Source organism: Carlito syrichta, unplaced genomic scaffold (genome assembly GCF_000164805.1).
Source record: "Carlito syrichta isolate Samal-C Ts95f unplaced genomic scaffold, Tarsius_syrichta-2.0.1 Scaffold303720, whole genome shotgun sequence".
NCBI lineage: Eukaryota > Metazoa > Chordata > Mammalia > Primates > Tarsiidae > Carlito > Carlito syrichta.
In genome coordinates, this window is record NW_007247816.1 from 249092 (window position 1) to 267304 (window position 18213).

An 18213-nucleotide genomic window follows, 5' to 3' on the forward strand; every position below is an offset into this window, starting at 1 on the left:
GTAGATGTTTTTTAAGCCTCCTTTCACATTCCCCCTTTCAGTTGTTCCTGGAGTCAAATCATTGACTTTTTATACAGGGGATTATATTGAGTTTTAAGGACCATTAATTTTACTGATGATACATTATTTTTAACATAACCAAGGAGGCTTATGTATGGGTTTTTCCAAGGAGCAATAGTTTTGTACCCCAATGCAGCACATTGGTATTGTCCTGTTTTGTGGCAACGGGCTGGTCCTGATGCCAGGCAAGCATAAAAACCACCAGATTTAAGTTTTTTATTTGTTTGTTTGTTTGTTTTATATAAGTTAGGGTGCCGCATTCATCAGTGTGTGTACCCCCGAGGGTTAGGCCTGGCCATAATTTACAAAGGTCAAAATTAAAGACAGGCTGCCCGCTTTCTCTATAGGTGGCAATTATGGTTCCGGTGATGGTATTTCTCAGTTCCTAGGAATAGTTCCCTGGAGTATTGGGATTATGCCGGTTAGGCCAATAGGCCTTAAACTGGGGAAAGCATGCAAGGAATATGATTTAGATACTGGGGCCGCACAAGTCTTATCTTTAGAGGATTTTCTCCAGTAGCTGGTTGGATGACTTTCCATGTTTCCAGGGGCGTGGTGGTGGCTGCCTTTACTTATGAATGATGAATCCAGGGTGGACACCACTGACTTTGACGGCCATAGGAGTAGTAAGGATTACTATATGGGGTCCTTTCCACCTTTGGGTGAGAGCCTCAGCTTTGTGCCATTTTATCCAGACCTGGACACCGGGTTGGAACGGGTGTGGATGTTCCAGAACCAGTTTCCGGAAGGCTGCCTGCACAGTCTGAGTGACAGCTTGCTGAACTCTTTGAAGAGCCTGCAGTGACTGAAGCAAATTATGGTTAGACAGTTCTAGTGCTTTTTCCAGTCCAATTTTTGGAAGTAACAGTGGGGGCCGTCCAAACAGAATTGCAAAGAGGATCAGATCCTTGATATGGGGGGTACACCTGACCCTTAAGAGGGCATAGGGAAGGAGTGTTACCCAACCTTCGTCAGTCTCAAGGGTTAATTTAGTTAAAGTCTCCTTACTCATCTGATTTATTCTCTTTACCTGTCCTGAACTCTGGGGATGATAAGCACAATGTAAGTTCCAATTTATCCCCAAGCTTTTTGCAATACCTTCAGTAAGTTTAGAAATAAATGCTGGGCCATTATCTGAGCCTATTGAGATAGGTAGATCATATCTTGGTATGATGTTATTTAAGAGTTTATTTACTGTTACAGAAACAGTTTCAGTTTTTATAGGAAATGCCTCGACCCATCCCGAGAAGGTGTCTACCAAAACCAATAGGTATTTATATCCACATTGCCCAGGATTGACTTCTGTAAAGTTTATTTCTGAATGTCTCCCGGGGGTTAGGCCCCTATCTTAGACCCCTTGTGTGGATACACTGACCTTAGCATTATTAGTCTGCTGGCATGACACGCAGCCTTGAATGAGCTTCTGGGCGAGCTGGTCCAGATGAGGGAGATAGAATTCTTTTTTCATAAGTTCAGTTAGTTTTGTTTTTCCCAAATGAGTTCCTTCGTGGAGCTGCCTTAGGATTTGTTGCCCCAGGACTTGAGGGAGGAAGGTTCTGCCATCCCGAAGTTGAAGCCATTCATCTGGTTTTGAGGTTGTCTTCAATTTTTGTGCAGCGAGGAGGTTCTCTTCTGTATATTTTGGTGGCTTACATGAACTGGAGGAGGCAGTGCCAGCAGGCTGGTGGTTCTGCGGTAAGCAGCTTCTCTGGCTGCTTGATCTGCTTTTCTATTTCCTATTGCCTTTTTTGAGTTCCCTTTTTGGTGGCCCAGGCAATGGATGATGGCCACCTATTTGGGGGCCCATATTGCTGCCAGGAAGTCTAAGACCTCCGTTTATTTTTTATAGTTCTTCCCCCTGCGATGAGCAATCCCCATTCCTTGTAAATTGTCCCATGATCATGTGCAGTTGCAAACACATACCTGCTGTCAGTGTAGATGTTGACAACTTTTCCTTTACCTGCTTTTAGGGCCTCGGTTAGGGCAATCAGTTCTGTTTTTTGGGCCTATGTTCCCTGCGGAAGAGGCTCAGCCCAAATAGTTCCCTGTAGAGTGACCACTGCTGCCCCTGCATACCTTATCCCATTCTGGATGAAACTGCTGCCATCCAAGAAAAGTGTCAGGTTGAGATTTGTTCTCAGGACATCAGTTAAGTCCCAGCACAGCTTCTGGAACTTAGTTGTTTTATAACAACAATGCGGCGGCCCCGTGGGACTTTCTTCCGGTAGTAAAGTTGCGGGGTTCAAACTGGAGGTATGCTGGAACTTGATGCAGGGTTGATCTAAAAGTAGCGCTTTGATAATGAGTTATTCGGGCATTTGACATTCGTCAGCGGCCCCTCGGAGTAAAAACTCCACTGCATGCATGGCTGTGACAGTCAGATTCTGCCCCAATGTTAGTTTGTCTGAGTCCTTTACTAACATGGTAATGGCTGCTATAACCCACAGGCAGGGCGGCCAGCCCGAGGCTACCGGGTCCAGTTTTTTTTGACAGGGAGGTGACTGGCCTGTTCCATGGGCCAAGCATTTGGGTTAGGACCCCCTGGGCGATGCCTTGTCTTTTATCCACATAAAGGTGGAAAGGTTTTTCAATATCCTGCAAGGCCAGGGCCGGAGCTGAGACCAGAGTGGTTTTATGGGCTTGGAAAGTTTTGTCTTCCTCTGGTGTCCATTTAAAGTTAACCTCTCATCCCTTGGTTATTTCATAGAGGGGTTTTGTGAGTTCAGCAAACTTAGGAATCCATTATCAGCAGTATCCTACAGTTTTAAGAATTCCTGGACCTGCCTTGATTCCTGGGGCCAGGATGCCTGCTATAACCCGAATGCACTGGGCAGTCAGGGATCTTTTACCTCCCTCGAGGTTATACCCAAGGTATGTGGCTACAGTCACACAGAGCTGAACCTTTTTTGCTGACACCCTATACCCCAGAGTTTGAAGTTCTTTAAGCAGATGTCTGGTGGCACGCAGGCACTCACCTTCTGATGTGACTGCGATTAACAGATTATTACATACTGTAGCAGAGTTACTTCAGGGTGCTATTGCCGGAAAGCTTGGAGGTCTTGGCAGAGAGCTTCATTGAACAGCTTGGGAGAGTTTTTAAATCCTTGTGGGAGTTGTGTCCAGGTTAACTGGCCATTTTCCCCTTTTTCAGGATCTGTCCATTCAAAGGCAAACAAGGATTGGCTCTGCTTAGCCAATGGGATGCTGAAGAAAGCATCCTTAAGGTTCAGGACAGTGTATACCTGACTTTCTGGAGTTAGCCCACTGAGGAGGGTGTATGAGTTGGGGACTGTGGGATGGATATCCTCCACTCGCCTGTTGACCTCCCTGAGGTCCTGGACAGGGTAGTAGTCTCCTGTGCCCACATTTTGGACAGGAATAAGCGGTGTGTTCCAGGATGAGTGGCACGGCACTAGGATTTTAGCTTCCCAGAGATGCTGGATGTGGATTTCTATGCCTTTGGGGGCCTCTGGGGATATAGGCTACTGTTTAACCCTAATGGGCATTGCCTGACTTTTGAGATGTACAATGACTGGCGGTTGATGGAATGCCAGCTCAGGGGAGTTTAATTCGACCCAGACTTGGGGAACCTCAATCTGCAGCTGGGCCAGCAGTATGGTGTTTGAAGAGTCAAGAGGTGCCCCACCTTCTGTTAATACATATTCCTCACTTAGGGGAAGAGTAACAAGAATTTTTGATGCCCAGGTGGGTTCAGGTTTACTGCTGCCATGGTTTCCTCAAAATCTATGTTGGCCTTAAGCTTGTGTAAGAGGTCACATCCCAGGAGCAGGTGTGGGCAGTCTGGCATTTCTAGGAATGAATGATTTACTTCCCCTTTTCCTAAATTCATTGTTCTTTTGGTGGTCCAGGGGCATAATTGAGTCCCAATTGCCCCCTGGACCAAGGAATGCTTATTTTGAAGCAGGCCGTTGTACTTCTGGAGAACTGAATGCTCAGTCCCCGTGTCCACTAAGAAGTGGACAGGGCTTCCCCCCACGTAAGTTTCACCCTGGGCTCCGGGGGTAAATGAAAGAGCCCTGGCTCCATCAGTCAATTTGTAATTGAAGCACAGGAGTCGATTTCAGTGGGCACCTCCCCAGAGGGCACTCTAGTGGTCAGGGTGGTCTGTCTAGGCAGTTTTTTACCCAGTGCCCAATTGTTTTACAGTAGGCACATTGATTTTTTAAATCTGTTGCCTCTTACACAAGCAGGCAACGCCCATTCGGGAGTTTGTTTACCTGGTGCCAGTTCCTCTTTTCCCTGTTGGCTGCTTGGGTTTAACTTCCTGTAGGCTGCTACTACTACTTTGGCCATTTTTTTGGTTTGTTGGTCTTCAAGTGAGTCCCTGCTATTTAGACCTCAGTTAATTCTGATAAACTTTTCCCTTTAAATCTTTCAATTTTCTTCAATTTCTTTTTTTATATCAGGGGCCGACTGGGAGACAAAGTCTATAACTAAAGCACTCCGATTTTCTGGAGCCTCTGGGTCTATGGGAGTATATGTCCGATAGACCTCCATAAGGCATTCCAGAAAAGCCATGGGAAATTCCCGCGGACCCTGAGTTACCTCACTTACCTTAGACAAATTTGTAGGCTACCTGGTGGTGGCCCAGAGACCCGCCATTTGAGTCCGGTGATAGGTGATGAGACACTCCCTACCGTGATCGGTGTTTGGTTTCCTATTAGGTCTCTCAGTGGGGAAGATATGGTCCACACAGTCCTGCTCTGCCGGTCTGTTGTCCGGTTCCAGGACCAATTTCCTTGCCTCCTAACGGGTTCGTTCTCTTTCCTCTGCAGTAAAAAGGGCTTGGAGGAGTTGTTGGCAGTCATTCCAAGTGGGCTGGTGGGTGAAGAAAATAGTTTCTAAAAGTCCTATAAGGCTCTGAGGTTTTTCGGAGAATGCCAGATTGTGTTGTTTCCAATTGTAAAGATCACTAGTAGAGAAAGGAACATAAACCATAAAGGGCTGGCCTCCCGAACCTCCCGTGTCTAGTCCCGGGGCCTGTCTCAGGGGGAGGACTGTGGAAGTTTGTGGTTCTGAGTTCCCTGAAGATGAGTCGGGGCTAGTCAGTTTGTTGGGGGCGGTTGGGCCCTCGAAAGATGCATGGGGAAAAGGGAGGTAAAAGGGTTGATACAAGGGCCCACTCCTGGTGAGTGATGGGCTGAGAACCCTGTGGGTCCTTTGCTCCCACTCAGATGCAGAGCAGGGCGGGGGAATTTCATTGTCCTCCAGTGGGCTCTGGAGGACTGGAGGTTTGGCTTTTGGAATTTCCTGTAGGGCTAAAACACAAGAAGAATTAGCTCTTTTCAGCTTTCTTCATCCATGGTGGCTGCTGCATTACCAGGAAGTGCCAGGCAGTGATGTACGGGATTTGGTTTAGGTAGTGTTGAGAGACGAACTATTGGACCTTCCCCACTATGGCAGGGTTGAAGGTCCCCTTCGGCAGCCATCTGCAATTAGGAAACGCGGACTATTTGAGGGAACAAAAGGTGGTTAGGTTTCCTTTGTTTACCTGATAACCTGACTGCTGTGCCGCTCCTTGAAATCCTTGAAGTGACACAAAACCAGTTGCAGAGGGGTGTCAGGCTTAGAGCACTGCTGCCCCATAATATCAATAACAATGACAGACACAACAGTGACTAACTCTGAACAAATTAAGACAACAACACAAACTGAACAGACAGACCTAACTGCCTGAGGGCAATACTGGAGGGCCCAGTTACATCTCACTGGGACCTCGGACACAGGAATTAGTGCTGCATCCAGCTTTCCTGAGGGTCCAACCAGAAGTGCACACAAACAAAACAGGAACTTGACTCACCTCTCAGAGGGCTCTGGGGATGTTGTGAGTCTGCCAGAGATGACAATCAGCCGTTTGCGAGTCCACAGACTCACCAGGTCCGACAAACGCTGAGGTTCGCAGGTATGCAGACCCACAAGGTCAGCTGGTGATTGGGGCTGGGGATTAAGTTCTTGGATATCCTGGATAAGCCCCAAATGAAATAGGGTCCGAGCGCTTAATTCACAGACTCCAATACCAAAAGTACAAGTTATATAAAGGAGAGGTTTTTTATTAGCCAAGAGCCGGGCCAGCGGCCACTTGCCTGCTGGACATAACAACCCCACAGCAAGAGGCCCTGATTAGCTGTAGGGTCTTGCTTAAGAAAGGCTAAACTGCAACATCCTGGAGGCCTAGGTACCTTTCAAGCAATGCAAGCGTGGTTCACAGAAGCAAAAAAACAAAAAAACAAAATACTGATAGACAGTTTAACCTAGCCAGCAAGTGTTGTTGCCAGTTTCCAGGAAGGGAACCTTTTAGCTGTGCAAAGGCTGAGAACATGTTTAGCCTAATTTTTGACATTGTAGATGTTTTTTAAACCCCCTTCCGCAATGTCAGGGAAAGATTTATTTGTCTTTTATTTTCTCTTTAAGCTAAACAATTCCTATTTCATTTAATAATTATTCAATCTCCCACCACTGATGTGCAAAGGATGCCTTGTCATATGAAGGATTTTCTCATATGAATGGATATGATTCAGATCACTCTGTTTATCCTGTGTCCATAAAATATTAAATATTGCTTAGATTTTTATGCATTAATAGCCAATGTTTATATCTGAGAGAGCATGAATCTTACTCTGGTTATTTTATTTATTTATTTATTTGTTTGTTTGTTTATTTATTTATTTATTTATTTGAGTTGGAGTCTCACTCTGTTGCCCAGACTGGAGTGCAGTGGCCTCTCCCGACCACCACAGCCTTGACTGCTGGCATCCGGGGATACTTCCACCTCAGCCTTCCGAGTAGCCAGAATTACAGGTGTGCGCTACCACCCCCAGCTGATTTTTGATTTATTGTAGAGATGAGGTCTCGCCAAGTTACCCTGGCAGGTCTCAAACCCGTGGGCTCAGGCAATCCACTCACCTCAGCCTCCCAAGGCGCAGGATTACAGGCTGAGCCACTGGTTATTTTAAGAAAAGGCTTAGCTATTATTGACCCTTTCTTTAATCAACATTTATATTATAAAATCAGCTTATTAAAAATTCTGTTAATTTTTTTTGAATTTTATATTTAGTTCCTGATTACTTTAGGATTAAGTCATTTGTAAAACATTGAATGCTTTCACTCAGAAACATGGTATTTACTCTCTGTTAGTTTTAACTTTTATTTTTCATTAAAATCTATAACTTTCTCCTTTAACTTGTTATACATACATACTTTATTTTACTCCCAGGTATCATGTATGTGTCTGTCCATGTGTGTTTCTATTAAAAACGATGCTAAAATATGAAAATGCAATCAAATTTTATTTTCTGAATTGAGTTTATTTATTAATATTCTATCTATGTATTCATATGGTATCTAGAAAATGTTATTGATATATAGAAAAATTGTATTTGGTATACTTGCATATCAGGAAATAAAGCTAAATTGTATTATTAATTTTAATAATTTGTTTGAAATTTTTATTCCTTTATCAAATTAAAGAGATTCCTTTTTACTTTAGTTTGCTATTCAGTTTGCATTCTTACAAACAGATTTGTTATGATGAAATTTTTTCATATATTGATAGATTGAGGATTGATAACATGTTGTTCAGTGTTTTTCCATTTATATTTTGATGTAAAATTGGTCTGTAATTTTCCTTTCCAATTCTTCCTTTTTCTGGATTTCATATCAGTTTAACACTAGACTCATAACATGAGTTGGATGACTTTTCCCATTATTTTAATTTCTGAAATACTTTGTTTAATATTGGAGTTATCAGTCCCTTGAATTTTTGAAAGAATTTACCTAAATAAACATTTAGACTTACTGTTTTCATTATTCGAAAATGTTTTTATAAGTTGACTTCATTCTTCAGTAGTTACAGGATAAATCAGATTTTTTTTTTGCAACAGTTTTAATAATCCATTTCTCCATTTTTTTACTTAATAATATTAAGTGGTTATGATTTACATCCTCAGTTATGTTGTCATTATAATCTTTTTCTATATTTACTATATTACCTTTTTTTAAATTCAATCTTGGCAGAGTTTCTTCTGTACATTTTTTGGCCTTTTTCAATGAACTACCTTTTATGGTTCTAAATCATCTATAAGTAAAACAATGTATCTTTTTTATATTGTGTCATTTCTACTCTAATCTTTATTATTTGTTTCATTATTCTTTCCTTGAGTTTATTATCTTCCTCTTTTTCTACATTAGAATAGACGCTTAATGTGTTAATGTTCAAGGTTTCTCCTTTTTTGATATAAGTACTTAAAATTATATATTTCTAACTATACTTTTTCCTAGCAAACTAAAATAAAAATGAACCTCTCTGCTTTCCCACAAAATTTTGTGCATAGTATTTTTATTGTTATTTGTTTAATGTATTTTTGAATTTTTATTATTATTTCTCTTTTGGCCTTGAGTTTTTCAGAAGTACATTTTTAAGTATATTTTAATTTTTTTAAAAAAAGATGTTTTTAGCTATGTTTTTGCTTTTATTTCCAGCTTAATTGCATTTGATCAGAAATAATGTTCAAATTATTCTAAACTTTAAAAAATGTCTTTAGGGGAGCCAGGAGTGATGATTTACACCTATAATTCCAGCACTTTGGGAGGCTGAGGGAGAAGGATTACTTGAACCCAGGAGCTCAAGGTCAGCCTTGGCCACATAGCAAGACCTAGTCTCTACAAAAGATACAAAAAATTAACCAGGTGCCATGGCATGCCCCTGTAGTCCCAACTACTCAGGAAGCTGAGATGAAAACATAGCTCAAGTCCAGGAAGTTGAGGATACGGTGAGCTGTGATTGTGCCACCACACTTTAGCCTGGGTAGAGTGTGAGACTCTGACACACACACACACACACACACACACACACACACACACACACACACACCACTTATAAAAAAACATCACAGTAACTGTACAGTTCATGGGGATCACCAATCTAGAGTCATCAAAAAAAAAAAATTCTTGGGCTTTGCTTTTCAGTTAAATTGCGTTGTTTCTGGTAAACATTGAATTAGTATTTTCTGGTAAAGTAACTATAAAAATTATATATTTAGAATTATCATAACCTTTTCATATAGTGAAAATATCAGTGAAATTTGTACTGATTCTCTTCATATCTCATAAATCTTCTTAACTTAAAATTACTTGATCTTGTGTTAATGTAGCTATATAGCATTTTATGATTCAAATTTGGGTTTCTAATTTTTCTATCATTTACTTATAATCATGCTGCACTTGTTTTGCTGTGTTTATGTAGCACATATTAAAAGTCAACCTTATCCAGTAAAAATATCTTTGATTTTTGTTGTATCAATTAACCTACTAATAATTATTGATAATGCATATGTTTAGCTTATTTTGATAATATTATTTATATTTTAATTTGTCCCATTTTGTTTCTCTGTTTATTTCTATTTCTTTTCTATTGATTGGTTTTTGGTGGGATATTTGCCCCAAGATTTTATCATTTTTCTTTATAGTTATACATGTGTTTACTTTTTTCATGTTTAGCACTTGAAATTTTTAACAATACAAATGATTTAATATAATTCAGAGTATGTCAACTCAAATCACTTATTTCCAGTTTACATGTTTTTGCTAAGATCTTCATATCATTGAGGTCTTTCTTTCTTTCTTTCTTTCTTTCTTTCTTTCTTTCTTTCTTTCTTTCTTTCTTTCTTTCTTTTTGAGTTGGAATCCCACTCTGTCACCCAGGTTGGAGTGCAGTGACATGTTCCCGGCCACCGCAGCCTCGACCTGCTGGGCTCCAGGGATCCTCCCACCTCAGCCTTCCAAGAAGCCTGAACTACAGGCGCACGCTACTACGCCCAGCTAGTTTTTAACTTATTGTAGAGATGAGATCTCGCCAAGTTGCCCGGGCGGGTTTTGAACCCGCGAGCTCAGGCAATCCACTCGCTTCGGTCTCCCAAAGTGCTGGGATTACAGGCTGAGCCACCGAGCTGGCTGAGGCTTATTTTTTGAACAACACATTTTGAACGTCTTCATTCTTTTTAGCAACCTGTGTTTGTTTTAATTTATTCATATAGTGGTTGTTTTTCATGAACTGCTTGAATATCTGAATATCCTTCTAAAATTAGTTTTTCCTAGTGTCCACCTTTATTCTTAAAAGGAGTAATCTATTCTCTAAAATTTTGCTTGCGTTTCTGAAAATGTCCTTTTTCACCCAACACTCTTTAAAGATAGAATTTTCGAGACTGAAACTATATTTACTATTATTATTTCATAATCCAGAACTCTAAGGTCTCAATTTCACTATGTTCTGACTTCCATCTTTAGAAGTTATGTGACTATCTCATTGGCTATTCTTTGCTGATCTGTGTCCCTTCTCTGGATATTTTAAAGATCTTAGGTTTGATTTTAGTGTATTAAGTTTGAAAAAAATATGTGTCTATATAAGAATCTTTTTGTTATTTATCTTTGTTGAGGTTATTTTCCTGAAAGTTGAGATTGTTATTTTTATCAGTACTAGATTGTTATTTTTATCAGTACATATTTTCTCTGAATAGAGCCTTTGCCTCATTTTCTCCATTTCTGTCTGATATTTTAAATACAATTTTTTGTTTCTTTAAACTTCTCTATTGTTATTTATTCAGTTACATTTTCAAGTTTTCCATTCTTTTTTAATATTTGTCCAATCTTACATAGTGAACTAATTTGTCCTAAATGTTAAAGATGTTATTCCCCAGTCTTGATTTCTTTTGTCTTTATTGAGAGTAATTTTCATATAGTTGAATTCATTATCAATTTATTTCATGATGTTGGTATTCTTTTTTCGTCTTGAAAATATTTATACACTCCAGATTTATATAATAGATATTCTCCTATATTTAAAAGTTTATTGCATTTTATCTTATATGTTTGAACTAGGTAAGTTTCCATTTAGATAAAAGAAAAAATACTGTACAAATCATTTTTTTCTAAATGCCTAGTATATTTTGAAAGTATAAATATTTTTAGTAAATTCAGTAGACTGCAAACTCCTTCAGGGAAGCAACTCATTTTTAATCATCATTATACACACAAAATTAATTTCAGTGGCTAACAAATGGAAGCCGCTTTATATATTCTGAAGTAATTATATATGAACATATTAATGGCCTTCAACAACGCTCAAATTAATGATTATCTCAGTTCCTGACCCATAAATTTTATGTAAAAAATGAATACATCCTAAACTATATGTAAATCATACATGAGTACATATATTTTCTTGGTATATAATACCATATGTTTATACATTTTACATAATATTAAAATTGTTTTATATTATTTCATTATGCTCTTTATAATTTCAATCATTACTATACTAAATTATAATTTTGATAACTTCAGTCATTGTATAGTGTTGTTTTACCACATTTAATTAAACTTATTTTTGTTATTAGATATTTAGATTGTTTTCTATTATTTTCATTATAATAGATTACACTTCTTAGACTTATTTGTGCAGCTACCAATGTGTTTCTTCTGTGGCATGACTGTTGTTGACAGTAGGAACATTGTATTCATAAAGGCATGTGTTCAAATCTAACTCAACTTCTAATGACTGGTAAATTACTTGAGCACTTTGGGCCTCATTAGGCCAATCTCATAGGGTTTTCACTGGAATTAAATAAAAAAAGTTTATATGTGCTGGACTTCACCCAGTGTAAACTCAAAAACTGTTAAATGACCCTACCTTGAGCCTTTCTCCTTGTAATAAATACATATCAGAACAATTATTTAGTCAAAGGTTGAGCAGCTAATGACTCTTGCTAAGTATTTAACTGATAGCCACTGTCTGAATCAATGACTCATACATATTTAGCCTAGAACAACATAGAAAGCACGAGTATCATTCATATCATATAAATAGCATAAATTTATGAATATGTACCTCCTATTTGTGAATGAGGAAGTGAGTAACAGAGAGGTAAGGAATTTTAAAAAATCACACAGCTGATAAATGAAAGTTAAATGGCAGATTTGTGTCAAGGCTACCTAACTCCAGAGATCATGTCATGACTCCTGAAACTTTTACAAAAATCTCTTTGATACCAATTATTTCTTATGACATATTTTAACAAGGCTTCTTAATTTAAAGTTGTACAAGATTTAGATCAGCCCTTATTTTCTTTACTAGAAGTCATTTTACACTTAGTCATACAGTGCTTCAATGTTATTTTCACAAATATATATGTCTCCTCAGCTGATTTTAAGTTTCTTTATGAGTTAGACTAATTTTACATTTTCTTTTTAATCCTATATAACATCTCCATACTGGATAATTGGTAAATACTTTTTGCCTAATGTTTAGGCAGTCTAAATGTTTCATTTCTCTGTGAAATATTTTTCTTCTAGTAAGTCAATGAAAAATAAAAGTTGTCATAGGAAGACAAATCTAAAAGTCATGCTAGACCCGTGCTACAGAACGTTCTGGATCAAGATCATCAACAGTTTTTGTGAAAATAAGCCCATTGCATTTCTCTGGAGATGTTATGATAGAAAGACTTAAAACCAGAAACTTCTTGGCTAGTAATTCTGCCATTCTTGGATGTAGGTGGGAAATTACCAACCAATTTGAACAATTACCAAGTAACACTTTATCATCTAATAGCACATTTCAATCTGCCTTAGAAACCTGGTCTAGAATTAGCACCTGGACAGACATGGTGACCGTTTACATTATTGTTTCTGATTTGAGAGATGAAAGCATAACTCTAAACTCAAGAGGCAGCAGACAATATAGATATTCAAACCAATCTTGATGATTGTATTTGCCAACAACAGGCTGAATAAACTGAAGCTATTTTTCTGATGCAGGGAGCTTCAGCAAAAAGTGAAATAACTAACTCCCTTAACCTCACAGGGATATTGTAAAGATGAATGTGATAATATATTATCATTGACTCTGTAATAAGCACTTCGGAAATGGTGCTATTGCCATAATTAAAAGATTACTTATGGGGAGTACCTCTCTTCTATACCTTCTATAGACATCTGGATTTTGAAAGCATCCAATTATTATAAATATAAATTGAGATATGCTTAAAGGTGTAAAGTGTAGATACTGTTTGTTCCTCAGATCAGTAATTATGTATCACTGATGATATATTAGTGTCACTGTGACTAAGCCTATAAAATCATACAAACACATTTGTATGAGTGAACAAATAAAATCTTAAATAAATCAATTATAGTTATTTATTATATTGAATTTCAAAATAGATTAACTTCCCCTGAGACAGAGTTAGAAAAATTAATGAGAAGGCAAAAATTGCATAATAAATATTATTTTCACTTATGGGAAAAATCTTTTCTCCACTGAATAGTCTTACTTTTTTTTCCCAATAAATTTAAATAGAATGGTCATAATTTAAAAGTGAATTAAATGACGGTCTAAAATTTTTCCCAAAACTGCCCAATAGGTGATCAAGTGAAATGAACTGACTTATTCATTCATGTGTCAGTAAATTTAATACTGTCACTGAGAAAATATTGATATATACCTGATGTTGATCTATTACCAAAGTATATATTTTAGGAGTTTTGTGGTTTAATTTTAGTGTCTACTCCAAGATGGGTTGTATTCATGCTTATGATGTATGGCATAGTTAAATGCTGAAACATGGTATTTTTCTGCCTTCAAACCAATCCACTGAGTCATCTGGACTAGTTTGAAGTATGCACATCTGCATACTGTTTCCTTCTGTCTAATGGAAGTTCTGCCACTTTCAATGCCATACCCAACAGCCTTGTCACTCACTTTAAGAAATGGGAAGAAAGATGGAGCCATGCTGACTCCCATCAGGATGCTAGGATGCTAGGATGAGGTTCACTAACATCTTAGTTCATTACATCATGATTGAGGGACACAGGAGGGGGAAACAGACTAAAAGGCTCACCACACAACAGTTAAGGCAAGGGAAAATAATTTTAATGATAGGAAAATATTTATTCCAATTTTCATGCTTAACCAGATCTATTAACACAATTCAAAGATAAGAGTCAGTGAAGGGTTGAGATCAAAAACCCATTTGTCAGACCCTGAAAGTTACCATCTTTGATGTGTGGAAGCTTTGTGTAGGTCCTTAATAATTTTCAAATAATGACCAAGAGCATTATAAAGAGATAAATGATTTTGTTCCAAGGCAGTGGGCACTTTCACCTGATACTAGGCGAGATTTACATCATATACACACCTAAATCAATGGCACTGAGTTTGTCTGGGAGAGAAGGAGAAAAAGAAAAAAGGCAAAGGAAAGAGAAAAAGAAATAGAGAAGAATACAATAGCATTGTGATTGATATTGACCATTCACTTACATAATATTCAGTGTGTAAATACTCCAGAACTAGCATAAATTGCAAAAATTGGCAGCCCAGAACCTACCTTCAGCCAGCATCTTGGTTGCCATGGGCCTCACAAAGCCTTAGCATTTCATCCCATTACTTGTGGTTAAATATCTCATTTTGGGATCAACATGGCTCTATGATGATGCCAAATACCTTATCAGTGGTTCAGTTGAATACACAATGACCTATTCCAATGCTGCGGAAAGCACTGCCTTCATTCAACTTGGTTAGAGAAGGTATTCCACTGGCACCTACCAAAGACAGTTTTAAGATGTACAAGTTTTTATTTATTCTCTGAACATATAATCTAACCCTCATGTTAAGTGACACCTTCATTTTACCTTCAATGGTACTAATTTGATATGGGCTTTTTGCAGATGACGGTAGCCCTATGACAGTTCATAAATGAGAAGAAGCTGTGAGACACCAACAGACGCAGAGCAGCATGCAGAATATGACTTTGGAGCAAAGAGAAAGGGTGTAAGAGACAGAAAACACAAAACCAATGAGTGAAAAATGTACAAAGCATGGGGACATGAAATAAAATGGGGACATGAAATGAATTTTGTAGACCTTCTAGTACCCTTGACCTATATAGCAATTAGAATTATTTGAAATATACAATATATCTGAGGTTATATTTTAATGTCTGAACTTGCAGTACTCAAGTGGATCTGAGGTCTGAAATACTAGTCTCTCATTACGTGAATTGTACTCCCAACATTGAAATAATTATTGAAAGAATCCATAAGTTCTCTCAAGTTGAATCACTCTTTGATGAAAACAGCTCATTAGGTTTTACATTATTTTGTCTTATTTTAATACAGTTTATAGGAAAAAATAGTTCATGTATAAGTAAAAAGAAATGAAAATATGTGGAATGGCAACATAATGAAAAGACAGAGATCGGGAAATCTTCTAATTTTTCGTTTTGAAAAATTTTTATAGTTTTTCATTTATTATGGTACAGTTTTTATTTATCATACATTGGTCCACCTGAACGGCATCAACTAAGGGCTCAATGCTTGCCTGGATCCACAAATACCTCAGTATTGATTCCCATTAGTGAACTTTTCTTGGATAATGAAAGCTTATTTTAAAGACTGTTGCATCTCCCTGCCCATTAACCTAATGCCAACTGAGAAGTTAGTAGGTATCTAGGAATAGGCTAGATGGAGTTAAGGGTTATAAGAAAAATAAATAACACATTTTCGTTACCCTAAGAATTTTCATTTTGTTCTGGGAAAGCAGAGTGAAGATAGAAGAAACAGAAAATAGAAGATTACTATCACGTTGCTGTATTATGCCTTTCTTGCTATGAGTGTTACAGGACTTCAGAAATGGGAGCTCAACATGTGGGCTCTAAGAGCCAGAATCAATTTTTTGAAAAAGGTGGAATTTTAATTGGGCATTGAAGAATGGGTAGAATGTGAATAAGCAGAGGACTGAAGCTGAGGGTTTTTCGGACTGGAGAAAACAGCTTAACAAAAAGAAAATGGGACAGTCATAGAAAGTGTCTGGAGAGAATGGGACTGGCTGAAACAGTGAGGTTCAGGTTTGGGGGCACCCAAAAGGCACTTTGAACAGTTTTATTTGTGGCAGGCTAGCAACCTGCTGTGGCTATACTTTCTCTTCACATACAAATAAAATACTGTGACCCCATCTTAGCTGTAAGAAAGCCTGAGCCCTTTCCCATTTCCTGAGGATTCCAAAATGGTGTTGTTGATGTTCTCCTGCATGTACACTCAAGTATATGACTTAGCTGCCACCTTCTTATTTCTGCTTCTCCTTGAACTTCTTTCTCTTTGCAGCTTTTATTTTCTTGTTCAGCCCCTAAGTTCTCTGGGTACTACCTGGCCCCATGCATTCATGTAGTCCCTTCCCCTTCATTCCTGGAACCATCATAAATTCAAGAAGGTATATAATATAACATTTTATAGAGTATGGAATATTGTATTCTAACTGAAGTTTAGGACAACGGCACAGAGGTACTTGGGGGTTATTATAATAGAATGGGAAACAACCTAAGATTGATATACTCAACTGTTCAAAAGCTTTTCATCCATTTCTCAGAAATCTTCATTGTTGCTCAGAGTCCAGATGAACACAATTTCCTGATGTGTGTGTTTCTGTTTGCATCTGTGCCTGTTTGTGAGTGTGTATATATGTATTTGTCTCTATTTCCATATCCTCCAAGGTCTAAAATATACCACTACCCCACCTCCAAAACCAGTGGGTGCAAAAGCAAAATTCTCAACACTTGATAATGCAGAGTAACTTTAGTCTTCTCCACCCCCACCCTGGACCAATCTTGGGGTTCTAATTTTGCATAACCTAAAAATCCCATCAGTAAGTATTCCTAAACAAAAGAGCATCTACTCCGGAGAGAAATTCTGCTTTTCTCCTATGAGGCAGAAAACAGCTGCAGTCATTTCTATTTTTTAGTGATATTTTCCCAGCCTGTTACATGTTATTTGAACTTGATTAGCTAAGTAAATTACTCAGGTTCAGGGGTAACAAAGAGGTATAATGAACAAAATGATTTAGGATGGCAAAGCCCACATGAAGCAGGCTCTGGGCAGTGTCTGGTTAATACTTGGGGAAAAAAAATAACAGAGAAAGCTTCCCTTTCTTTTCCTTTTTTATTTTTTGTCTTTCCACCATATTCAACAAAATAAACTCTAGCAAATAAAAAGAAAATCACTAAATGAAAACAAGGCGATAGCACTCAAAATGCGGAGTGGGAAAAACTGGCTATGTAGATAGCAGAGTTCTATTATTTTCACAAAATATTTTGCCCTTCACTGGTGACCCTTTGCATCTGTTGCATGTGGTGCTGAGCCAGGGACATTACGAGAGTCAATGGGGATAAAGTAACAGACTCCAGTTCCCTAATGGGAGAGAAGCACTCATTTATGCTGTTGTAAGTGTGCATTCTAAAGACTTACAAAACCATTTGGAATTTCTGAAGCTTTTAGATTTCCCTGAAAATCACCAGACCGCCATCTTAATCTGTGCAATTAGTCTGTGTTTAGAAAGCGTGTTTACAGCAGTCTTTCTGAAAAGGAAGGTCTGTGTGAGTGAATAGTTTGATTTGTCCTTTACTGATCTCTGCGAAGAGCATTCAACTATGAGTTTGGATTGAGAGAAGCTGTATTAAGGGTGTTTTCCCTTCATACAGCTGCAGGATAAGGACCTAGATTTAAACCCAAGAGTATGAGATATTCAACAGCCAGCAGCCACCATACCTAAGCAGGGTCAAGGCCCCAGACAAATCACAGTGTGCCAAGTCCATCTGCCCCTCTCTTTGTCACTTGGATAAAATCTAGGTAAGATGAACCTTGCTGGCAGCCTTGGTCAATGAAACTGGAGCACAAAGATCACAATCTGTTATCAGTAGATAGAAGTGGTTTGGGGTCCAAGCCAACCTCCAAGGGAGGTCCTGAGATACACAGGCTGAGGTAAATTCTTATATCAGTGACCAGGGAGGTATGCTCTTTCCTCCTTCTCAAAGCTCCAAATCACAGAACCCACTAGGGACAGCTCTGTGGTCAAGAATGAATTTGGCACAAAACTTTGGCCACCTGTTTACTCTCAAGGCATAGCCAAGGAGGCAAGATGTGGGAAAAGACTAAATGTCCCTTGACATAATAAGACTTTTCCCTATAGGCAGTCCTTGACTTTTCTAATCAACAGCGAGACTATAGCCAGTCTGCTTTGTCCATGTGGCAAAGCAAAGTGTCAATTGCTGTTCTTTATTAGCTTCTTGGTGATACCTGTGTGTATCAGGTGCT